Source organism: Adiantum capillus-veneris, chromosome 5, assembly GCF_014529385.1.
Source record: "Adiantum capillus-veneris isolate H3 chromosome 5, ASM1452938v2, whole genome shotgun sequence".
Taxonomy (NCBI): domain Eukaryota; kingdom Viridiplantae; phylum Streptophyta; class Polypodiopsida; order Polypodiales; family Pteridaceae; genus Adiantum; species Adiantum capillus-veneris.
The window spans coordinates 113,561,991-113,582,136 of NC_140935.1; positions in this window are offsets into that span (position 1 = coordinate 113,561,991).

The following is a 20,146-nucleotide window of genomic DNA, read 5'->3' on the forward strand; positions in this document are numbered from 1 at the left end:
CACACAACTCTAAGTCCACTTCTTTCAAACCTGGTAGAAGCTTCTTTGTTTGAAGGATTTGCATTCCTTTGGCACTCATATGCCCAAGTCGGTAGTGCCACACCGCACTGTCAACTTCTGTAGTTGTTGCACAAGCTAAAGGTTGTGTGTTAACAATACACAAGTAAAGTGTACCGACTTTTTCACCCTTGGCAACCACCAAAGATCCCTTTGAGATCTTCCACCGTTTGTTTCCGAATGCAATGTTGTGACCTTCGTCCAATAAGTCCAAATCGGACCCTCCAATCCGCCCATGTGTGGCCGCCCTTGAGAAGACAAGCTCGCTTTTGAATTCGGCCACCGGCCATTGACTTCCGACCACCGGCCACCGGCCATTGACTTCCGACCACCGGCCATCGGCCATTGACTACCGGCCAACCGACCGGTTGTTTTCCGACCACTTTCCGGCCGCCGTCCAGCCATAATATTCCGGCGAAAAGAATATTCCGGCAAAAAAAAGTCTCGAGGGCGGCCCCTGGTTCTTGTCCATGAAAATTTTGGTTTCCGGTGAGTGATTTTCCTTCACGCACGATGGCTTCTCCTCATAATGGGGGCCTTACAAATGTGCGCTTTTACCATAGAAAATTACAAGGGTAAATCAGGCTCCATACTTAACATTGCAAAATTTTGTCCACACTTGTCATACAAAGTGAGCTTATACAGCCCACGGCACAAAAGGCCAGATGCAACAATTTCATCACCAAAACTGAGATCATGAACTGTACATCTGTCATCCACAAATTTGACTACAAGTCCAAGTCTAGCAAGTGCGGATACAGAAAAGAGATTCTTCTTGATCCCAGGTACATAAAGTGCATCAACAAGTGTGAAGGAACTGCCATTAGCAGCAGTGAGCACAATCTTTCCAACTCCCTGAACTGGATAAGAGGCATTGTTGGCACAAGTGACTGAATTCCCATGAGGGACAGACTCGAGAGAGGTAAACAATTCACGATGTGAGGTAATGTGCTTTGTAGCACCACTGTCGAAATACCACACATGTGAATTTGCAGCAACAAGCATGCATCATGGACAGCAGGATTGTAAGTGCACTCTGCGCTAAAAGCCCATTCTGCATCAACATCAGCAACACAGTCTCCTTTCACAGAAGACTCAACAATAGCTGCATTTGTAGTGGAACCAACATTTGCAATGGAACCACCCTCTTTCTTCTTAGCTTCTTTGGCCTTCAACCTAGGACACGACTTGATCAAGTGATCATTGGCTTTACAATAATGGCAACGCATCTTCTTTTTGCCCTAATCACCAGAATTGCCAGACAAAGTGCTGCTAGCAGAAGCATTAGGAACATAATTTTTGCCACTCGCAGCAGAACCATAAGAAGTGGCTGCATTACTATTACCACCCTTTCTTTGAGAAGCAATAAAAGCATATTCAACTGCACGCTGTCTAGTCCTGTTTTTTCTGGACAGTGACTCTTGCAACAGCAATGTGCATAATGCATCAAACTTGACAACTTCTGGATTTCCTTGGGTCATAAGTCTCCAAGTACTAGCAAAAGTTTGGTAGGAATTTGGTAAGGCATCACGAACAGTCTGCACAAGGGAACTGTCTGAAATGACTTCACGTGCAGAAATAAGCTGCTCATTGATATCCTTAACACTAGCAAGGAAAGTGTCCATATCATCTTCCTCATGCATAATCTTCGACTCCGGCTCTTTACGCAGCAAAGCAATTTTAGCCTCATTGCGGCTTGCATAAAGACCTGCTAGAATATCCCAAGCCTGTTTTGCAGATATTGCTGAACGGATGTGAGGAACAATGGTGCGCTTCACAGACAACACAATCAATGCATGAGCCTGCGCATCCTTAACATCCCAACGAGCTTGTTCTACCGTAGGCAAAACAACTCTAACAGTTGCAATCCTTGCAGCAAGACCTGCAACATCCTCAACATCGCCTACATCCTCACCAGGATGTACATCAATGCCCTGCACAATGTTCCAGACACCTTTTGACACAAGAACATGTTGCATCATATAAGCCCACATAGGGTAGTTGTCCCCATCCAACCTGTCCTCAACAGCAAACATCTTGAACACATCTGTGTTGTTGTTGTCAGCCATGGTAAATGTTGCACCTGATGTGAAAACTGCCCGAAAATAGGAGAAACGGAGCGGGAACAACCTGTGCTATATAGCACAAACCGTAGAAGACTATAAGGCACCTGTTATGCAGAAATTGGCACTGACAGAAATTTTGCACAAAATGACGAAATAGCCTGTGCAGTACTGCCTGTAGTGGAAACGGAGGCCGAAATGAGCCCAAATCAAAATTCTGAGCAGACCAAGCTCTTTGAGATCTCCCAAAATATTTGTCGACCTGCGAACGCTCGCCAAAGCTCACTGAAATCGGAGAAAGTGAGCAGGCGTGTACTGGAGCAGCTGGCGACTAAGCCCGGGAGGACGTGACCTGCTCTGATACCAATTGTTGGAATTAGGGTTGCAGAGAAACACACACAGCTTGGAGAAGACGAAGGAAGCTCAAGGCACACAATAGAGAGTGTGTTACTTAGTGTGCAATGGAAAGATAGATAGCCCTAGAGTGATGGGCGTATATACAATGCACGGGGGGAAAAACCTCCTAAAGAGGGAAAAAATGCCCCGGCGGTCCTAGTGTGTTCACACACATCACTACCACATGTATATGGTAACAGTCTTCACGGGCACATTTAAGAGTGAAGAAGGGCATCCGGTGGAGTTGCAGCTCTTGCCCAAAGAGGTTTATGATATCGCAGCAAAGCCAAAAATCGAAGAGGCCAACCGCAAGTTGGGACTCCGACACTTCTATGAACAAGAACCCTACGGAGTAGACTTCCAGAAAGCTTACGAGCTTCTGTCCACCATCAAGGAAGATGGAACTGCCCACTCTCAAACAACCAAGGGAACAAGGTAGAGGTTGTGATTACAAAGGAAATAGTGGCAGAGGCACTCAGATTGCCCACTGAAGGGATGACCATGCGAGCAAGAGATAGGAAAACAGCCGGCACGTTTACAAAGGAAACAGTTGCAGCTACATTTGCCGATCTCATCCACAAGCAGGTGGAAGAGCCAGCCCGTATGTACCATCAACATTTCCATTTCCTGGCGAAAAGGCCACCAAGGTACACTACACCAAATCACGCTATGGCCACCACTTTTACACAAGTTCTGAAGTCAACCACTAGACAACCTGTGGACCACGCGCAATATGTGCTAACAACATTGAAAGCCACCAAGAAGGAGGGAAAGATAACCTACTTGGGCGCACCTGAAGTCTTGACCAGAATAGCCTATCATGCCATCGGCATGGCCGACAACCTACCACCTGCCCCGGATCAGAACACATGGATCTTGGCAACTCCACCCTCTCCAAGATCTACAAGATATGATAAGCGATCATTTAAAAGTGATGAATCCGATGACAGTTCATCCGAGCAGCATAGCAGTGAAAGATCTGACAACGAAGAAAAAAGAGCTAGGAGGGAAGAAATGAAGCGAAAAGCTGTGGCTGCTCACCAAGAGGAGCCAACTCAAAAGCAAGAGAGATTTGAAAGAGAAAAACAGGCGTATCAGCGCACTAGGCAAGCGCAAGGAAAAGACCCAGATAAGTGGGTACCCACCGGCTTGAAGGGACTTCGAACGAAACATCACTCAAGGAAAGAGGCCGAGGATCTCAAGGATCATTTAGAAAGAATCTACCAAGAGGCAGAGGCCTTGTAGCTGAAAGAGGTGGAAGAAGCGGCTTAGAAAGTTGAAGAAGTGGCAACTCAAGAGCAAGGCCAGGCATCTCCCCGACCCACCTCACCGCCGCCAGAACAACAGGATCAGCCCATGCCTACTCCACCATCATCACCGCTAGGCCAAGAGACCATTGAAGAGGCCAAGACTGACAAGGCAACAAAGTCTCAGTTCACCCACCAAATGGAAGCTACACAACAAACTGACCACGCCGAACAACATGAAGAAAAGGAAGTTGAACCAGAACCAGAACCAGAACAGACAGACGAGGAAACTCACAAGCCGGCAAATGAAACTGATAAAGTAGAAGATAAAGAAAAGGAGCAAACCAATACACATGAGGAAAAACCCGACATTGAGAAGGCAGGAAGGCCTACAACTGAAGAAACTGTAAGGGTTGAGACCACACAGCTTGTCTCCACTCAGCCAGAAACTGCCAAGGTTTCAAAACCTCAGGATGGCCAAGAAGCAACCATCTCTATAGAGACACCAGCAATAACGACACAGCAAGAAGCAACACAAGAGGCTACCGGCCCATCTCAACTTGCAAGACAAGAAGAATGGCAGTCCAATGATGAAGTCATTCTACAAGTGAACGCGTATGCAAGGCAGATGCAAATCATGACGGAGAAACTCCGCTCAGCAGCCTTTAACCGCATTACTAAAGCCAAAGAATTAGAAATGTTCATCGATGCTCTTCAAGGAGAGCTAGAAGACAGAATGGCTACAATTAATTAGGTACAAGAGCTAAAGACTGAAGCAGAACGACATCAGATAGCCAGGGACAACCAACAGAAGAAAATGAAGGAGTTGGATGACCTTCGACTGTGAGGTCCCTGCCCCTTTTTGAGAGGAGCGGAGTACCTTTGATAGGTCTCCAATCCTGAAAAAGAAAAACCAACGGACATTGCCTTAGCTACTACGTAGCCATGGGCATGAACCGTTAGTGAAGGATTGGTCCTATCTCGCTATGGCGGAGCGTGACCACCATAACCCTATCTAAAAACTATTTATAATCAATTATACCTAAAAGTATAAATCTTAGAGTGACCAACCTGTGCGCATTTTTCCCCATGTTTCAGAAGCACAGCCGCCAAGGTTTGTCTCTTTTAAGATTTATGACTAGTAAAAAAAAATTCTAGCGTTGGAAAGTTACCCGACTCATCGAGTCCACCCGTCCATAGAATGATACCGTCGGGGTATCATTCTCCCACTTTCCACACCACACTCACCCTTCTTTTGTTATCTAATTACTACCACACTGTTTAAACATACATGTTCCTTTACTTTATTTATGATACTGGTTCGTTAAAACAGCCCTTCAAACAGTATTACAAACAATAATTAAACAAGAAGTCGTCCAATTTTAAACCAACAACCCTTGGATTAGGTTCACTCAAGAATCTCTACTGGCGCTATTATGTCCGATCGGTATATACATTATTTATAAAAACCCTTGTCCTCATGAGCGTCCCATACCGCTCGACAAGTACTCGTTGTGCTAATTTGGACGCACTCCCGACACAGCAACAACGGTGCCAATATAGGCGTCATCCTCATGCCACGGCAAAACAAAACTGCAGTATCCAGCTGGGCTAATGTAGGTGTACTCCCACCACAGCATCAACGGTGCCATCCTGGGCATCATCTCACGCCTCGGCAACTACCACATAATGCCAACGCTAATAAGTAGAGAGACTTGAGAGTAACCATATTGAAGGTTTTGGACAAACATTCTTTCCTATAGCAACCAATTTAACCAGACAATATTTTCTACTTGTCAAACATATGCCGAGTTTCTTGGGGTTAAGCCCCGTGGTTTAGGTCCGTGTTTTCTTTTCATAAGGTAAATATTATATTTCTATGGTCTCACATGTGCAATGAAGCATAACTTGAAACTGTAATACTAACATGTACCATTGGTCCGATTGGTGGAGACATAGCATGTTCCGCAGGAGTTCCCCCGCCATTACTTGTATCGGCTTCATGATCATTAGCGCCTTGGGTTCGAGCACGCTTTGGAGCCTTTCTTTTTTGTACTACACTTATGTTATACACTTAGAACTTTAAATTGGTCAATTTTCCTAGTAATCTCCTTGTTTCCAAAGAGAGTCTGTAATTTGAACCCTCGCCAACTCGGATTCACACTTAGTGTTGTTGTTCTATATCTAATTTCTATACATCAAATATTTGTTAATCTTAATTAATCAAAAATTAAGTGTGTAAACTATGAGTGAAAATTTAGGATTGCATTACTTTTATGCATGACATTTCTAATCCAATTCTAACTTTCATTTCTATACTTCAACTAAATCAATTTTTAGTATTATTCAAAATTTTTACTTAATCTAATTGACAATAAAATTGTTAAATGAGAATTTCATCATGTATAATAAGAATAAGATGAGTTTTCTTATGTATTAACTTTCAATTAACTATGCATAAGTTAATAGTGAAGATGTACTAACTAGAGAGAGTAGGTATACTTAGAGAGATTAAAGTAAGAGAAAACATACACACACATCTTTTCTAAAGTTAATTGAATCTTACTAATCCATTAGACAGATTAGAGTAAAAGAGAACACACACACATCCTTTTCTAAAGCTAATTGAATCTCACCAATCTATTAAAGAGATTAGAGTAAGAGATAGCACACACACACATATCCTTCTTAAAACTAATTGAATCTTACTAATCTATTAGAGAAATTAGAGTAAGAGATAGCGCACACACACACATATCCTTCTTAAAACTAATTGAATCTTACTAATCTATTAGAGAAATTAGAGTAAGAGATAGCACACACACACACACACATATCCTTCTTAAAACTAATTGAATCTTACTAATGTAGTAGAGAGATTAGAGTAAAAGATAGCACACACACACACACACATATCCTTCTTAAAATTAATTGAATCTTACTAATCTATTAGAGAGATTAGAGTAAGAGATAGCACACATACATCATTCATAAAGTTAATTGAATGCTTAATTAATACGCACCTTATTAGTCTACTAGAGTTTTTGCTCTCTTAGTGGTTTGTGGATGCCTTCTCTCTAAGAGAAGTGGCAGCACTTCGTGAGCGCTATAGAGGCAATCTCTATGTCTAAAGTGTGAGCATGGATGCTCTATTTATAGCAGAAAAGAAAACGTCCAATAAATTTTTTTATTAAAAAAATAATTAAAAATATATTTTTCCCTCAAAAATCATACCCGCATTTTTGGTACCCTTGTGGTACCCATCAACTTGACCACTTTGTCATTATCATCAAAAGATAAGGCCCCACAGCCCCCCCTCATTAAGATTAGTCAAGACTAGCCTCTCCTTTTCATGTGACAGTGTGTCCCACTTTGTCCCCTCCTATGTGAGTCCAGGTGAGTCCATGTGCCTTCATTTGTCATCCCTGTGTATTCTTTTGTCTTTATAATTATTTTATTTATTTCCTTAATGATAATTTACTTTACATTTTTAAGTTAAACTTTACAATCCTTATATTAACTTTACAGTAGTAAAAGAAAATTCTACAATCAGTAAATAAGTCTTGCAATAAGTTAGTTAGTAATTCATATAGCTAAACATGTTAGAATTTTGTAGCGTAAATTTTAAATTCTAGGTTTTCTCAACCTACGATTCATAATTTGAACTCGAATATCTTAAATAATGAGTGATGGTTAAAAAAAATTCAAATGCGTAATAGAACTTGTGTGAAATTTGAAAGTAGAGACCTTACACTGACTAAGCTATCTGATGCCTGCAAGCTAAAAGATGAGCAGTTGACAGACGTGACCAATGAACTTCTTACCACCTCTCTGTAAGCTCAAAAGATTCAAGTACAATTAGATGTAGAGAACGCATCTCTGCAGTATTCTGAACAAAGAATTAATGATCAGGCCACTTTCTTGCGGCAATTAAGAGAAAATCCAGTCGTGGCCTCGATCAAGGGAACATATGACGTGTATAAAGCACTTGAAAAGAAAAACAGAGATTTAGAGCTGGAGTTGAAGCTGGAGCAGTCACAACGCAGAGACCTGGCGCTCATGCGGGTCCAAAGAGAGGAGGAGCTCCTTAAAGAGATTGCAAAATTGAAAAGAGTAAACCAACTCCTAAGAGATGGAAAGCCAGACATACAGGAAGAGGCAGGCACTTTAGAGCCTCCCCAAGTGGAAATCCCCTCCGTCTCATTTGCTAACTTTGAGACGCAGTCTACAGCAGAGCCGAGTGGAGGAGAAGATTTTCAAATCCAAGTTACAGACGAAGACACGGTGCTGATGGTCTAGCTGTCAAAGGCTGAAGAAGATGCACTGAAGGAGAAGATCGCCTTGGAGGTAGATGAGCAGTGGAAGATAGCTATGAATTGGGAGTTGAGAGTTTTACACTCTGTCAACATCACACATCTCACTCCCAATCAAATCAATGCTCAATGGGACCAACAATCCCTGTCATACCCTCTCATCAAGGTTGAACTCTTACAGGTAAAGGAAAGATTATACAGAGATATGCAAGAAGATGACGCAGATCAAGACCACCCGAAGTGGCGGCTAAGATGGTTGAACAAGAATCCAAGATACTTGATTCTATTCACGAGAGCACCTGCGGCCATACAAAAAGATCCAACATTTTGTCATGTACCTCGAGTAAGGACATGGCAAGCACACGAAGCACTGTAGAAGAAGAGGCCAACATTGCTAAACTTTCCCAGGCTGCCAGCTCCTGAGAGAGATCAAGCAACAGAAGAAAACATGGTGAAAACCCTAACGGGCGCCATGATATTCTTCAAAAGTCTGCCAGATCTCTACTGCGCAATGCTTTACAAAATCTGCAGGATGCTACTTACTTGCATACAAGTCTTCAATGATCCTGAGTAGAAAGGAGCCCCATGGCTCTCATTTTTGGAAGGAAACAAAGGCCTCTATTATGATCTAAGTGGGCAGCCCTCAGAGGAAATTCTTTATGGCTTTTATGCCCAATGCATGTTTCTGCCCTCGCACAATATGCTAGCTTTTGAGGAGGCCTAAGTCATCAAAGATAAAAAAACCAACAAAAGGTGAGATCATTGTCCACAATACCAAGTATCCTTCACTAGTCACGGTCATCATTATAGGATTGGACTCATATAAGGAGAAAACACCCATCAAAAACCATCCAAGGAGATTAACTAGGTACTCCATTCATTAGAAAGAGGATCTAGCTCAAAAAAACAAATAAAGCCTCTGATTAGTAAGATAGAACAATATCAATAGATTAATGAGATCAAATTCATTCACAGATACTTTTAACCAAGTGACATCCTTCACAATAACCCACTGGGGATAAAGATTAAAGCAGGTTTTTAAGTGTCAATTCCTACAAATAATCCAAGGCCATATGAGAGAACAAAATTCCAAGTTTGATGTAAAAGGCAACCCCATCTTCCCTTGAGCACATGTCATCAAGCATAGGCCAATATCCCTTTAGCAAAGAAATACATCTTTTCCATAGACTAAATTAGGTACATTATCATTGTGTCATAAAATCAAACTAGGCGAAAACAAAAATAGTCCTACAATCAATCCTTAAGATATCTTCAAGGTGGACAGCCATGTCAAAAAACATTTGTAAGATGTAATCACTTATAGTGCCAAAGTTAGGTAAGCAAAGCAAGAACATTTAGTTAAAATAATGGCATCCATAGAGACAGATGGTTCCAAGGTGGTAAGCACAAAACAATCAAACAAAAGTTAACACTTAGTGAAGGAGAACCTAAGCCAAAGATGTAGCCTCAACAACCTCCACGTGTTGCAAGATAAGTGAAACCCTCACAAATCAGTTAGAGCCCTCTTACACTCACTCTCTCTAGCATGAAAAAGGAGTCCACTAAGTGAGGGATAGAAACACCGCACCTTTAAGTGAATGCAAGGTTGGATACAGGTTGTCAAGTCATCATTAGAGCGAAGAGTAGGTCCTATTGCTACTCCCTTCCTTCCATTTAATGCATACTTCAAAGCAGTACAAGTAGATTACATTGCCATCCATGAATCGATAACACAAGGTATTTGGGGTAGAAAAAAATACCTGATGAGAGGTGACCATCAAGATGAAGCCATGTATGGCAAGAATGGTGAACCAACTCAAGATCAAGGAGAATCCTCATCCCATTTTAGTATATGCTATGTCCATAATGAGGAGCCATTATGCTCATAGGTGAAGACATTAAAAGGAGCGTGCTACAAGAGGAGAAAATCAACGAACAAATAGTCTCATCGTAAGCATATGGGGAGGAGGCTCAATACAAGCCTACAAAAGGAGAAGGGAGGAGGAAGTGTTCTTTTCCACGTAAGTCTCTATTGTAGTGGCACCAAAGAGTAGGACATTCGAGGAGAAAGCCTAAGCATGATCTTGTGATGAGGGAGGCAGTTACTACTGACTTTCCAAGCTTCAAAGTAAGTTAGGTGAGGGTTTTTAGGAGGAAACTCCCATGCAGTTCAGCAGCTCTTCACGAGGTTTCGAGAGAGATTTGATGATGTATACATAGGAGGCACCACTTAAAGGGCCATTCAAAGAGGTTAAAATGTTGTAAATCCACTTGGAAGTAGACTGAAGGGGTCAAGTGTGAGGACCCATTCCGAGACTTTTGAAGTCTTATCCACCAACAAAACTTAGTAGAGCCTAGAATCTAGGTGCAAATTCCAATACAGACCCAAATTAGGGGCGGGGAGAACATCCTCTTGAGAGAGATTCAGAGGGACAACATGAAACCAATATTTTGCAGAGGGTTAGAGTAGTCAAATAGAGCAATCGCTAGAATGACTTTAGGTTTTTGTATGCTACTGGAAAAACCTGATCTAGGTAGTCACAAAAAATGCAATATCCAAAGGGATACCCCTTGAACTACCACAAGGGATTTATCCCACCATGTCAATTATTAGGTAGCTTCAAAAGAGGGTCAAAGGTTACAACAAGAGCCAAATGAACACAAGAAGGACGGTAGTTAAGGTGTTGAACCTTCAAGTCCAGCTATTGCATCTAGTGAAGAAACGTGCTAATGTGTATGTAGTATACTGAAACTCTGTGTGTGTGTGTGTGCGTGTGTGACTTTACTAGTTAGTTTTCAAAGCGTAGGCTTGATCCAAGCTACCAAGTTGGGGTAAGAGTTAGGAGGAAGGATTATTAAGAAAAACTGCAAGGTAAAGACTTATAGTAGTCACCCAAAAGATAATAGAATCAATCATCAGCTCCATTATGCATAGTATTGACCAATACTATGATACCCCTATCAATTGTGTGATCAAAGTGCATAGGTCCATTGACTTGACTCTCTCTCTCTCTCTCTCTCTCTCTCTCTCTCTCTCTCTCTCTCTCTCTCTCTCTGTCTCTCTCTCTCTCTCTCTCTCTGTGATAGTATTTGTTTTGTCTATGCCTTGGTTCTTTTGTTTACGATGAGTTGCAAGCGAGCACTAATCTAGAGGCTCAAGGCTAAGATGAGCTAAACATTTACCGTACATTTCATGAGGGTGTAAAGCATACCTGAAAGGAATTGTCAAAAAAGAGAGAAAACGCAGAGTTGAACTCTACAAATGCTATACAGACATGGTTTATCTTAAGATTACTCAACACAACTCATGGCCAATAGCCATGACTTGAATGAATTAGGAGAAGTTGGAGGATCCCTCCATCCCAGGGACGTGATGGAAAGAGTTGTGGTGGGGACATCGTGCTTAGCCTCCTCCATTGTGCTTATAGGTTTCATCCAAGGCTCACATTTTCTTACAACAAATTTGGAGGACTTTGGCTTCATCTTGTTATGAGTCTGGCATATTCTAGAGGCTTTCATGGCAATACAGGATGGCTTCGGTGCACCGTTTCAGGTTAAATATGATTCTCACTCAAAGGACCCACAATTTGATAACCCCAACCTCGTTGAGACATACAAGATACTTGCACAAGAGGGTGACCTTATAGTCATGGCTATGGATGGGCTCTTTGACTACCTCTACCCTTGCCAAATTATCAAGGTGCTTCAAAAGTGTTTCAAGAGTGGAGACACTATAAAGGATGGTGTTGCTAGCCTTCTGAAGAAGGCAAGGCTAAAAATGCTTTCATAGTGCTATTTGGGGAAGTAACCCCTGTGGCAAAAGTGTAGTCGAGGAAAAGCCCTTTTTAGATGCAATCACCTACGCTTGCACCTTGAAGACCTGCAACCTTATCTAAGCCATTGACAGGGGTGAGAGAATTCATGATGTGATTTCTTGTCAGGGATTGTTGAAGAAACATGTTGTGCTTAGCAATGCATTGGTCAATATGTATGCAACATATGTGCCCTTAAGATAGCACAACAATTTCTTGATAAGCTTCTTGTCCAAAACATTGTCTCTTGGAGCACGTTTCTTGCACTATATGCCCAACATGGCTGTGGGAAGAAAGCATTGGGCTATTTTAACAAGATCCAAAGGGAAGGCTGTTAGCGGGTCGCCGCAACGGACATCTGTAGCATAGCTATCCGGCACTAACATAATGTCAATACTCAAGGAAGTGATTCAGATGGGGCACGGAGACTCTTTGAGGTTGTCAATCTCAAGAAGTGAACCTAACAAGCAAACACACCAACTCCACAAGAAAATCACCACCCAATGTCAGCGAAATCTTCCTATGTCCTTTCTCATCGCTCTAAATCATCATGCCATTTCGACACTCGAACGGACTTGAAATGCAACAAAACTTTAGGAGGAGTTCTAAGACACCTAGGGTACTATCCTACCAAGTATGGTCACAATCCGACAAGGTTCCAAAATCACAATCCATCATGAAAAAAGTCCTGAAAACTACAAGAAATGTCGCCCTATGGTTTAAGAACGCTCTCCTATGGTCAAAATGTCATAAAATAATAATTTAAGCACTCAAATATGATGATTAGGCTCACTAACGCGTAGTCACAAACCTCAAAAAATTCGACAATGTTTACACTTGAATGAAAGAGCAAAGAGAGAGGAACACAATGCAAGTTTCAAAACTCAAAACGGATTACCCAATCATTAGTTGCGATGATTACAGATTGGAGCTTCGTAGTCGCTTGAGCGTACGCACAACAGAGCTCTCTCCTCTTCAAAAGATAAGTCTCCTTTCACATTAAAGTTATTGACCTTTATACCTAGGGATTTTTAAATGGCTAGTGGTTGACTCACATGGACCTTTACAATCATCATGAAACAATTACACCTCAGGGAATTGACCCGCTACTCTAGAATCAAGATTTATATAAAGTATCACTACACTAGCTCGGAAAAATAATAGACTACAAATGTGATGTCCGGCTATGTGTCCGACAAGGTGGGCACTCATTCGATCAATCCTCTAGCATTCCCCCCTTCCTAGCTCGTGTCATCTCTTGACACGACCATGTGCAGTCTTGTCATAGGATTTTCTTGAGTTGTGTCTTAAAGATTGATCTTTAGCTATGTATGCTTTGTGGTTTTGTATTAAGTCTGGTGAAGTGAAGGAGGAAGTCCAAAGGACATTCATGCACTGAGCACAGTGAGGTGTGAGCCAAGAAGCTTCTACAATGAGAACCCTTCTTGGAAATGTGGAAGCTATTGTGACGTCCTTTAATGTCACATATGCTACATTTGTTCCTTGAAGCACCCATCAACTTCATCTTACACTGCATGCTTTTGTTTAACAAATTTCTCATATGCATATAGAGTGTTCCATAATTGGCACTTGCATTAGACACTTTTTCTTTGTTTATTCCAAGCACTCACCTTGCATGACATGTACTTCAAGTTCCATTGCTCAACTCCAATAAGAGCGTATACCAAAGGTACTTTTTTCCCATCGGGTTTTTTCCCTTTGGTAATCTAGGTTGTTGAACCTAATCTAGGAGCCCCCATCATCATATTCTTGTATATATTCCTTTTACATCAACAATAAGGAAATGGCTACCCATAACGATCATCAATGCATTGGAATAAGAGGTACGGATCTCAAGCATGCTTGTCAAAAGCAAATCTTATCTTCAAGGACACAACAAAGCTTCAACACAAAACAATGGCAAGTTAAAGAATGGCTTACAACGACAAGCAATGAAAACTTCAATAAGCGAGCTATCCACAACAACCATACGTAGCTCACACAGTGCTACCTATTGCAAAAAACTCAAATTGCAATGGACCTTGACAAAAAAACCATCAAAAAGTCCACGGCACATAGAGGATCAGTTCTACAAACTCAGACACATCAAAATAACTCTTCACGGCAAAAAGTGGCAACAAAATGAGAAATGTGCAACAAAATACAAAGTTGCTTCGACAATTGAAGTCCAATTATGCATCAACAAGAATACAAAAGATATGAATCACTCAAGGAAGGGGGGAGCAACATCATCCACGACAAAGCACTTGCGAAGCTAAAGACCAACCAAGAAGACAAAGTTAAAGACAACCCTAATGACAAGACTACACATGTTCGTGTCAATGGACGACATGAGTTAGGAAGCGGGGAATGCTAGCGGATTGACCGAATGGACACCCACCTGGCCGAATACATAGCCGGACACCACATTTGTACTCTATTATTTTTTTGAGCTAGTGTAGTGATACTCTGTGTAAATCCTGAATCCAGAATAGCATGTCAATTCCCTAAGATGTAATTATTTTATGATGATCGTAAAGGTGCATGTGAGCCGACCACTGGTCGTTTAGAAAGCCCTAGGTATAAAGGTCAATAACTTTAATACAAAAGGAGGCTTATCTTTGGAAGAAGAAGAAACTCTGAAAAACGTACGCTCAAGCTACTAACCTGCTCCAACTTGTAATTGATGATTGGATAATCCGATTTCAATTCCAAAAGTTGCATTGTATTCCTCTCTCTTTGCTCTTTCATTCAAGTGTAAGCATTGTTAGTTTTGATGTGCTTCGCAACTACGTGTTTGTGAGCCTTAATTGCAGATATTAGTGCCTAAACCATTGTTTTTTGACGTTTTGACCATAGAAGAGTGTTCCTGGACCATAGGGTGACCTTTCTAGACAGATTTGTTGCAACTTTTAGGACCTTTTTCATGATGGGTTGTGATTTTAGTACCTTGTTGAATTGCAACCATACTTGGTAGGATAGTATCCCTAGGTGTCTTAGACCTCCTCCTAAAGTTTCGTTGCATTTCGAGTCCGTTCGAGTGTCAAAATGGCGTGATGACTTAGAATGGTGAGAAAGGACATATGCAAATTCCCTTGATCATTGAGAGGTGATTTTCTTGTCGAGCTGGTTTGTTTGCTTGTTAGGTTCACTTCTTGAGATTGAAAACCTCAAAGAGTCTCCGTGCCCCATCCGAGTCACTCTCCTGAGTATTGACATTATGTAAGTGCCGGATAGCTATGCTACAGACGTCTGTCGCAGCGCGACCCGCTAACAAAGGCCTTTTTGTAGATGTAGTCAATTATATTATGCTCACACCATGGAGACTCATGGTCTTATGCAAGAGAGAAAAATGTGGTGCCATCACAAAAAGTACGAAGAGTTCTTGATGGATAGCCTCTCCAAAATGTCGTCTCTTGGAATACGTTGATTGCATGATATGCCACAATGGTTGTGGCAAGCCTAAGTTCTGGGTTGTTTTAACCAAATGCAAAGGGATAGGCTTTCTTCCATATACAATCACTTAAGCTTGCAGCTTGAAGGCTTGTGGGCTTACGCAAGACGAACACATGGGTGAGAGATTTCACAATGTCTTTGCTACTCATAGAATGATGGAGAAACGTGTGCTTGGCATTGCTTTGGTTGATAAATGTGCCAAATGTGGCACTCTTATGAAAGCACAAAGTCTTCACTATCTTCTCCATGTTATCTTCACTATCTATGGTCAAAAAGGTATGTGATGTTTTCACCGTATACAAAGAGAAAGCCACCTTCCATATGCAATCATCTATGCTAAAACAATGAATGAGAGCAACTCATTCCAAAAAAGGGGTTTGAGTGGCCATCTTAATTTGCACAAAAGTGGTGCAAGGATATAGAGGATCTACTTACACAAGAGCATCTTGTCAAAATGGATATTGAGACCAGCGATGTAGGTGAGTGTATATTGGCCACTTTCAAATCATGGTAAAGGGAAGGAAAACCACAAAATACACACCAAAAAGTTCAAATATTTTGCAATTTTAAAAATTTTACATTGTTGAAATGGCTATTGAGACCATGGTGACATCAAGCATGTGATGCAAGCGACTATATATTGGCCACTTTCAAACCATGATAAAGGGAAAGAAGACCAACAAAATATACACATACATGCTCAAATGTCATGTAAATTTAAAATTATACATCGTCTCTAATGTACTTCAACAAATACATAGATCGCTAAAATCATTAAGGGAGATTTAGTACATAAAAAGGAAAATCATTAAAGGAAGCCTTTTGATATTATCAAACCATTGAACCTGTCATCAACTCAATGTACTTAGTTTGTGGGCATATATTGTTGTTCTTGAAAGATGTTGTGCTTCTAGTGAATTTGTTTTATGATTCTATAAACTTTTATGGATGTCCATGTATCCACATATCAACAATACATTGATTAAAGACTTAGAAAACATATTAAATAGTGTGAATGCCAACATTTGGTAGAACATATGTCTTTATTGTTTGGTATGTAGTCTCTTCACCTTCACTTGTTTTAGAGTACGTTTGGTTTTTAAAAGCAATGCTTTTCCTTTGTTTTATAGCTACATTGAGCTAGCCAATTATTATTTCAAATTACTTGCTTCTATTCTTTACACAAAAAATAATAATTTCTCTTGCAGAAAACAAGTTTGCAACGATGGATCTAAGCAAATACCACAATCAAGCTTCTTCAATACCAAAAGAAGTCCTCTTTTTATCTATTTTATCCAAAAGTTGCTCCCAACGGAGGAGCCCAAACCTGGCTCCTAACACTACGAGTCTCCCACCCTAACAAAAAGGAGAGCACATCTTTCAGTGATTATAATGATAAGGGAGAATAGTGCCACCTCCCCTCACACACTCATCTAATGATGGTGTGTGATGTGTCCGATATATAATCACTTGTAATGTGGAATGTGCACGAATGTGACTAGCATTAAAAGCACCTACATAAAAAAGCACTTGGAATTAGAATGCACACGAATGTGACTAGCATTAAAAGCACCTACATAAAAAAGTCTACAAAAAAGCAGCTTCTAGCATTTATTCTTTATCTGTGTTTAAGAGGAGGAAATACAAGGATAAAAGGTTAACGATATGAATGAAGTGATTTGCAATCTTAACACACAGACACTTATAATTCACTTGCAAGTGTCTCTTGTCCTATTGATACTCATCTTCATAGCTTTCATTAATGAAATGTTCTAATTATAAATGTTGATTTTTTGGTTGCTTAGAAGGATAGGAGTGTTTCACATACTAGACGTTTGCATAAAATGCAGATCTATAATAGCCCTCTCTCTTTCTCACATGCAAATGTTGACTCATAACAAAAAACATCATCTGTATGTGTGCACTTAGAGTTCTCCATAACATTTTTTTTTTTTGAAATCTTCGCAACCATCTGCCAATTCTCACTCATTGACTCAGACCTAAGTACATTATTCCTTAGCTTATATTGAAATGTTATTAGTATTTAACATATAAAACAACCCCCCCCCCTCTCGGGGGGGCCCTCTCTTCCCTATGATGCTTATCTTACAATACTAGTTCCTAAAGTTACCCCCTCAGGAAAAGTGTTTCTTAAGTCAAACTTCTACAAGTTTTTAGAAATTTGAAAACTCTACATCTAAGCAAAATGAGAAGAAAACTTCTCCTTGTAAATTTTAAAAAATATAAATATCTACTACTTTGAGAAGGTTTAAAGGAAAGTGTTTATTTATGTGTATGTATTTAACTAAAAAAAAACAAAAGAAAATTAAAAAAGTGAAAGAAGAAGCTTCTAAAATCAAGACCCCACCCCAAGAGACAACCTAACAATGGATGCTTAGGGTTCTTTGTTGGAGCGAGGCCCCATAGTAGGGGGGACTCACAAAGGGTGCTACTGTAGGGCAAGAAGATGGGAATCTTGGTTGGAGTATTTTCGTGCGACGCCTGTGGACAATGGACACCCTAGGGTGGGTCACCAGACTAATATGCCTTGCTGGCGGCCCCATTTTCAGAGATTTGGAAGAGGATGCCCCTCTCGCCTCTTGTAGCGGAGGGCAAAGGGCATCCATATTTACATGGTCTTCGTGATGATCCTGTTGTGTGGCAGTCGATGGAGTCATGCAAAAATTGGAAAGGGCTTGGTCTGCTTTGATGGCTTGGTTGTTGGTTGCAGCATGACGGTGGTGAGAGTGTTTTTGCTACATTATGTGATCCACATCCATTATACCCTTTGGTTATTGTTGGGACGTCTTACGTGATTCTTTGGGGGCATGTGGGTGACAGTGGTAGTGGCATCGACATGGTGACACTTCGAGCGGATCCGCGGGTGATGGTGACTATGGGCCCCGCTCGTACAGCTCTATGGTATGATCCAATTTTACTTTATTTCTTGTATGGTTTTCTTGCTGGTCCGGTTATCCTTGTAGATTGGAAGGGTAGCTCCCTACTCAGCCAATGTACTCCCAATGTACTCTTCTAAGCTTTGGTTTTGTTGTGAGCTTTATTAAGGGGGATGTCTTATAGGGATGGGAGTCTTTTGAATATCCGTGGATGAGGTGGATGGACGCATTATGCTGGGTGGAACTGGGTATGTATGGTCCTTTGTAATTATTTTTGGCTCCATGGCTCTTCTTGAGCATGGAGATGGTGTATGACTCTAAGCTTTTAATTTATTTTAACTCACTCAATTGAGTTGATTGAGTATTGCAAAATAAAAATAAAAAATTCAAGACCCCACCCTTCAAAAAGACACGATTTCTAGTTGTCTTCAATACTTTTAAACGCCACTTGAAGAACACATGTCTATCGATAGGAAATGAACAAACTTTTCATTCTTCTCCCCTTTGGCTGCTTGCTTTTGGACTGCATAACCAGTCCTTAGTAAAGGGTGGATTTTTGAGTGCAAATCTGGACCATTGAAAAAAGCTTGTCGACCAATGTCACGTGGCAAGTTAATGATAATAAATTTTATTTTAAATTATTTCTTTTAATCATTTATGAAGAGGGTGTTGACATTTGTGTACCCCTCTTTTAAAGAGGGGCATTGAGTATTGTGTCAAACATTATTTTTTATGTTTTTATAATATATTGTAAACTAAATAGTTGATTGTTGTCACGCTTTTAAAAAAAAAGTAATCTTTTATTGCGATCATTATGTTTTCAAATACTAGTCTTTCCTCTTACAAAGAAGCCTTTATTATGAAACTCTTCTAAGTAGGGAGCCAAAACGTTGTTTTCACAAACCTATTAATTAATTAGTTTTTGGGGGAAGGGGGGGGGGGGGGGGGGAGAAAGGAAAAGGGAAGGGTGGAGAAAAGAAAGGTAAAGGAGAAAGGGTTGGGGGGGCAGGGGATTGTTTTTTTTTAATGCTTAAGGGGAAACCATAGGCCAGCACAGGCGTATAGCCTAGTGGTTAAGCTTGAGTTTTTGTTCTCCTACATGCTGAGGTCAAATCATGTCCATTAGCAATGGTTTTAAATCGTGGGTTGATTGGAGATGTTGAAGCATCTTGGGAAGATTCTGTGTAATGAAAAGAGAAAGTAGAGCCGCTAGAGCCTTGTTGTTTATTATGAAACTCTTCTCTATAGGCGGTTCATTTTTAAAAAAGCAAAAGATCAAGAGAATAAAGGGAGATTCTCATGCGGAGTTACAAACCACAGAGAGTTTTTTAAAGGAAAGAAGCAATTCCCCATGTGCACTGAGCAGTGAGCACTGAGCGGCGGCGGCATGCAACGTGGTGGGCAACAAATAGCTCTCTCTCTCTCTCTCTCTCTCTCTCTCTCTCTCTCTGTGCACAGATTTCTGTAAGGACTGAGAAGAGCGAGACAGAGTCGGGTGATTTCAAGAGAGGGAATTGGAGGCGATCGTGAGGAGCCCACACTGTTGCACGAGGGGGAGTTCTCAGAAGGGCTGCAAGCGAAGGTGCAGTCGTAACGGAGGTAGAGGTTGGGACGGAAGCAGGAAAGACAAAGGTAGAGGTACGCGGGTGGATGCTAGGCATGAGAGGCGTGCGGACATGTAGGGGTAGCTAGCATGGAAGAGGGAAGGAATATCCGCAGGTAATGGATTTTTTTAAAAGTAGAGCGAGTAGAATGTTCAAGTAGAAATAGCCTTGTGTAGGCCATAGTGAATTTTACCTTGTTTCTTCAATACTCACAATAGGTGAGTTACATATATTACCATCTAAAAAAGAATTACATATGGAATGTAGCCATGGTATCACAAGCTACAAAGGGATCCACCCC